Source organism: Stenella coeruleoalba, assembly GCF_951394435.1.
Source record: "Stenella coeruleoalba genome assembly, chromosome: 18".
NCBI lineage: Eukaryota > Metazoa > Chordata > Mammalia > Artiodactyla > Delphinidae > Stenella > Stenella coeruleoalba.
This window is the reverse complement of record NC_137164.1, coordinates 60,154,548-60,161,797: the sequence shown is the minus strand read 5'-3', so window position 1 is coordinate 60,161,797 and position 7,250 is coordinate 60,154,548.

Below are 7,250 nucleotides of genomic sequence, written 5' to 3'. Positions count from 1 at the left end.
TTTATTACATGTAGACTAACTTAGTGACAATTTGAGTTTTTCTGAGTTTCTTTTGGAAAAAAATGTTTTAAAAACGACTCGGGTGTAGACAGAAGTCAAAGAAGTCTGTAAAGCTGAGCGTGTAAGTGACAAAAGCCTCAAAGGCGGGCAGTTTTCTAAGATGTCCCCCTATATTCCCTGTCCTTGGTGTACACACCCTGCGCAATCTCCAGGACTGTGACTTGAATGTGTTTCACTCCTGAGATTAGGTTATGTTATATGAGGTCATTAACTTTGAGATGGGGAGATTATCTTGGAGGGTCTGACCTAATCATATGAGCCCTTTAAAGCAGAGAAGTTGCTCTGGCTGCTCACAGAAGAGGAAGTTAGAGAAAGTCAAAGGGTCATTCTCCATTGTTGAGATGGAGGGGAACTCGTGGTAAGGAACCGGGACCAGCCTCTCAAAGTTCAGAGCCACAGCCAGCAAGGAAACAGAAACTTCAGTTTTACAAGACCAAAGAGATGTATTCTGCCAATAACAAGAATGAGCTAGGAAAAGCCTAGCTCCACATGAGAACATGGCTGGCTGACACCCTGATTTTAGCCTGAGCAGAACCCAGCCGCGCTCTGCGAGGCTTCTGACCTATACAACTGGAAGCTAATAAATGGGTGTTGTTATAAACTGCTAAGTTTGTGGGAATCTGTTATACAGCAATAGAAAAGAAGGTGGCCTGAGAGCTAGCTTTCAGCACACTCGGAAAACATGGGGTTGATGGAACATGGAGGGACGAATTTGCACAGCCTTGCTCTACGTGGCCATGCTAGGGCTCCCCACTGTACTCAGAACAACTGGAGTGGGTTTATGGAGTACTGAAGTTTCATTACTCAGCTGTAGTCCATCAAAAGCATGTATGGTGTCCCAGCTTACCAAGCACATTTGATCTGGGCAAAACTCCAAGAATTAAACTGGGTTGAAGCTTGACTCCATCCAGCATTTTGGTCCATAACCACATTTGTAAGCTGATGGTAATCCAACACATTGGGTGACAGAAAACCCCTGTTATAAATACGCTGTCTCCAAATCCAAACGCACTGCCCTTTAGAAACACGCGTCATAGTCAATGAGAACGGTGCACTGAATTTGTAATCTTTCTTATTGCTTTATTATCCAATGAACATAATTTGGATTTCTGAGAGTTCTTGCCTGCAAACTGGCAATTTACAGACATGCACAAATACAATCACCAAAACCTAACCTATTGTTCAGGGTTGTGCTGACAATTATTTTCTTACCTCAAAGATAATTGTAAAGTATGTTATTCAATTGTTCTGGGCAAATGAAATATTCCTGAAAAGCTGGACATAAACAAGTTTCTTCTAGTAACATAATTGCTACTGAACATATTTAATTTTAGAGATACAATTCATTGGCAGCCCTTATCTCTTTAACTATGGCGAATGTGAAGCCAGAGCAGCTCAGTTAGGGAGTGAAGTTACCCTTATTAATAACACCAGCTGTTCTATGTCACACTTCTCTATAAAATGTGTTCTAAATTTTACTGGTTTGCTCAACAGTTTTAGTATCTTCAAGTGATGGAATTATTATTATTACCTATTATTATGCTGGCTGATTAGGGCATGGATACACTTTTACCACAATGACATTTTAAGTCTAGCAGAGTTTTGTATTTTACTTATGCCCTGAATACTAGAAGAATTTTATATACATTAACCAAAGTGTGATATGTGGGCCATGTGAGATGACTTTAGACAGCACACCTAAAAATAATTTTACTTAGGTAGTTAGAAAATAATATTATGTGCTGAGAATAATATTTATGGCAAGTAAAACCCTGATGCTGATTTTTTAAATTAAATATATTTAAGTAAAAATGACTGAATATGATAAAATAATAAGGTAAATATTATTTTTGTGTTATATGGCTATGGCAAAAATTTTGAAAGTGGCTCAAAATGATTAAAATTTGGGAAATACTACATCATTTCTAAACTTTTTACCTCTATTTGATTTTCAGTTTTGAAATTAGTTATACCCCTTTACTTTCTCACAATATATTTTCAAAAGCATCAAGATAGTGTTAGCAATTACGTTCATTTATTTTGGAAAATGAAGGCATTTATTTTTAATTATTTGAATATTTTTACTAAATGACTCACAAAATACTTTCTCTTAAAGTTTCTAGATTCAAACTTCTGTGAGTCTTGTGATGCATGTTTAAAATCCAATCAGAAAAACAGATTTATTTATTCATGAAGTAAATAATGAAAGTATTTACTTACTTATTTATTTATTTATGAAGCTCTGCTTCATATAAGAGTTTGAGTTTTGAGATAAGTACATTTGAATTTAGTCAATGAAAGAACTGATCATCAATAGTAAATCACTTTTACAGTGACTGTTTCTGTGTGTATGTTTTAAAGTTTTCATATATATGTAAATATTTACATACTTTAAAAACATATTTTAGTGTATTATATTAAATGATCTTCATACATGTATATGTATACATATATATATTTACTTGTTATAAATTACATAACTGAAACCTGATCAGTATTTGTGATTTGATAACAGAAATCACAGATAATGTTTTGTTAATCATCATCTTGTGTTCAGGATAAAACAGAACCAAGTCACTTAGTGCTTTTGAGAATAAACAAAAATACTACTTTGTTATGAAATATTCTGCGCACCTCCAAAATAAATTAGAATTCTCTCTAAATGGGCCACCATTTAGAGGCCCACCCCTAGGGCCTCTAAATTATCTGAATCCTCCCCAGATCATCAGCAATGAAAATGGATGATGTTTTATATTGTGGTCTGCCTCATTTAGTGTTAGTTACTACAGCTATTGCCTCTGTCTCTATCTTGCTGTGTGATTAACACTAAAAGCAATCTTAAGTTGGAGAAACAGATTCTTCTTATTCTTCTTATTTAGGTGCACCTTGGAATGCGTTATAATTACATACTACAGGGAACTTATGCTGAACACAATTTTACATTTACATCATGGGCTCTGCCTGCAAGCAGTGACAGTAAGGAGTAATGAGATGAAACAAAGGTTGCTGCAAACTCTTCTTTGCAAAAATGGGAGGGGTAGACTCAAGGGAAAGAAATACTGCAAAATTTCCATGTCAGATGGAAGGAAAATAATACACTTAATTTGAAAGGAATATAAGAAAGATTGTGTTAGTTAGGGAGCAGTCTCAGCTGATACAACAAAGAGACCTACATCAGCTCACAAAAGCAACAAAATATTTTTAAATTTTTCTCTCACATATCAGTCCAGAAGTAAGCAGGAGATTCTGCTTCATAAGGACATTCAGGAACTCAGGTTTCCTATGTAGGGCTCTTTAAAACCCTTGAGTTTCCGCTTAACCACATCTTCAGAACTGGCTCACCAGCACTGTGTCTTTACTTAAGACCAAGGGAAAGAGAGAGGGGAGCAGACACTTACTTGTGTTAAGAGCAAGACTGTTACATGTATCACTTCTCTTCATACTTCATCGTCAAGAACCCAGTCTTACATACCTACAAAGGAGAATGCGAGTATAGAGTCTCTGGCTGGGGTACTCACCAAAAATTCAAGGAGTTATATTATTAAAAGGAAAATGGATAAAGAATCCTGGAAAACAGAAGTTTCTGTCCTCGGCCTCTAGCTCCCACATATTCACATGCACCAATCTTCCCACGAAGAAAACACAGAGCCTCCCCAAGGAATGCAACTTCAAGTGCATCTAGTTATTGTTCCCAGTTCAAAATCTAGGGTTGCCTAGTGATGTTTATTTCTCTCCAGCTGATCTAAAGGTGGATCTTCAAGGACCAGCAGTTCATTATCTAATACACGAGTTGCACTACCATACATCTTGATACAGGATAAAGAGCTGCAGTAAAAACTACCATTCTGAAAATGACAAGTGGGAAACATAGTAATCACTGTGATATTCCTGTTTGGCAGGAACTGAGAAGTCTTCCTTCCCAGACAAGAAAGTAAACTCTTTGGTTAGGCTCTGATTCTGATCTCTGGAATCTCTAGAAAGAACTTGTTTGTCTGCTGCTCTCATGGCCACTGGTCTTACCCTCTGGGAGAGTCATTCTTTTCCATTATCTGGAAAAGATATCAGTGGTATCATCCTGTATCAGTCTGGGTCCAATCAGGAGAGAGAAACCATGTGGTAATTTGAGCAAGGAAAGTTTAATATGAAGAATTACTAACTAAACAGGGGTTTGGAAGAACGAGGGATTGGCTAGTAAAAAGTAAAGGAACTCTAAAGAACATAGGAATAGCAAATGTAAGGAAAAACCACTACCCTGTGACTAAGATAGGGCCCCAAGGAAGAAACCCCCAAAGCACTGAGATCTCAAACTTGTTAAAAGGGTCAGCGTGGCTCACTGAACGCCAGAGAAGTCACGGTAGGGTTACGTCAGGGGAATTTATCAGTAATCCACTCTCTGGAGAGCCAGGGATGGCTATTCAGGGGGTAGGGTCCGGCCATGGGTATTCCACTATGCCACTGCCTGAGGAGGCTGCTGCCTCAGTTGCTGCTGTTACACACTGAGGGAGGTGGGCAATGGAGAAGAGCCCACCGGGTGAGCGCACCAGAACCAGGAAAGAAAACCCCTTCCTCCTACAATCTGTCTCCAGACCCTTCTACTGACAAAGCTTAACATAGTGTCACTTGGCAGGCTCCATCAGAGGGCAAGCTCTATTTTTGCAGAACAGGCAATGATGGGTGAATCTGGAGCTGAAAGGCATAAGTTGATAACTGGCACACATCTGAAGTGAGTTGTTGAGTGTATGCCCTTCTTGATGACTGCACAACTTCTGCAGTACAGGTTCCAGGTGGGGATTTCTGGAGACAGGTACCGAGTTTGTGATTTTTCTGGCAAACTGTTTCCCCCAAAACATAGTAGGCTCCTGGTCTACCTGGTTCCAGTTATGTCCATATAAATGCAGTCCCAGTCAAAGATCATATCTGGTTATAATTCTTAAGCTTTCATAGTCATTTGTTTTCCAGTTGTTGTGTTCAGTCTATCCAACTTTCTCTTAATTTAGTAGTGATTACCTAGAGCCATCTAAAAAAATACTTAGGTGGGAATGGAATGCTCTTAATCCATTATTGTAAGGCTGGCTTCCACTTTCTGGCTAACATACATGGAGGCTCTTGAGAAATGATCTGAAGGATAATATTGTCTCCTGTGATCTGGAGTACTAAAGACATTAACTTTGCCAAACCTGAGAGTACCCAAATACTGTCAAGTTCGTCAACTAAGGTTTTATACTACAGAATGAGAACGACTCACTTGGAACTATATTCCCTTTCACTTCTGCTTACAAAGTGTCTAATTCTTACCTGACAATCATTTTCCAGCCTGCCCTATCTGCTTCTTTACTATCCACTTCCCAATCAATAAGCCATAAGCACATTTTAAAAGTATTTATTAAAGCAGCACCCTATTTCTAGGTAATAACGTCTGCATTAATTGGAGTACAGCTTGAACTATCATAACATCATGGCTCAAACAACAGATAAATCTGTATTTCTCTCTAGAAGTAGGCAGCTGTTTAGGATAGGTATACTGGTTATCTCTCATGTACAAAGAGACTAACCAACCACTTGGGAGACAAACTGATCACCTTGAATCAACCTTAAATTCTGAAGGGAGCAACAATTTGTCCTTACTGGAACAGACACTTCTTCCAGATACCAGTTTGCTGTCTCTGCCCACAGTTCCACCATCACCTGAAGACTTACAGAATACCTGATTCAATATGATAGTATATCACTCAGACCAAGAAACCTGCTTTACAACAAAGAAATTGGGGCCACTGACACACTGTCTGCTGCTGGTCTTAAATATTTCTCCTCACCCAGAAACCTAATAATAATGATAATAATAGTAATAAAAGGAATAGATAAGCACCAGATCAGGGATGATCACTGCTAAGTTGGAGTGCTCCAAGCATGAAGTATGTGCACTAAATCAATGGCCAGTGTATTAGGTATTAGGGTTCTCCAGAGAAACATAACCAATCAGATATATATATATATATATATATATATATATACACACACACACATACACATATATACGTATATGTTATTTATTATTTTTATTTTTTTAGTATCAATGTAACATTTATTCCCTAAAATTCCTTTATTGTTTCTCTTTCTTTTGAGATATAATTGACTTTGTATAAGTTTAAGATGTACATTTGATTTGATATCCTTATGTATTGCTAAATGATTACCACCTTAGAATTAGCTAATACTTTCATCACACCACATAATTACCATTTCATTTTTTGTGCTAAGAACATTTAAGACCTACTCTCTCAGCAACTTTCAAGTGTATAATATAGCATATTAACTATAATCATCATGCTGTATATTAGAGTCTCAGAAATCATTTATCTTATAACTAGAAGTTTTTACCCTTTGACCAATATCTCCCTGTTTCCCCCAACTCCCAGTCCCTGGTAACCACCATGCTACTCTCTCTTTCTGTAAGTTTGCCTTTTTTAAAATCTACATAAAAGTGATATCACACAGTATTTGTCTTTCTCTGATTTATTTCACATAATGCCCTTAAGGTCCATACATGTTGTAGAAAATGTGAGGATTTCCTTTTTCTCTCATGGCTGAATAATATTCCATTTCGTAAATGTACGACATCTTCTATATCCATTCATCTATTGATGGACACTTAGATTTTTTTCACATCTTTGCTATTGTGAATAATGCTGCAATGAGCATAGAAAAAGGAGATTTATGATAGGAATTTGCTTGTATGGTTATGGAGACAAACAAGTCCCACAGTCTGCCATCTGTAAGCTGGAGAACAAGGTAACCTGTTAAGAGTAATTCAGTCCTAAGTCCTGAGAACCAGGAGCTCCGATGTCCGAGGGTGGAAAGAGATGGACATCCCACCTCAAGAAGAGAGAGAGAGCGCTCACTCTTTCTTTGCCTTTTTGTTTCATTTGGACTTACAATAGATTGGATGATGCCTGCTCACATTGGTGAGGGAGGATCTTCTTTACTCAGTCTACTGAATCAAATGTTAATCTCTTCCAAAAACACCCTCAGAGACAAACCCAGAAATAATGTATTACCAGATGTCTGGCCATCCCTTATCCACGCCTAGCTGACACATAATATTAACCATCATAGCCAATACACAGTTATGTGCCCACAGAGCTAGAAGACATACTGCTCAGAACCAAGGGGCGAAATGAGAATTGGCTTCA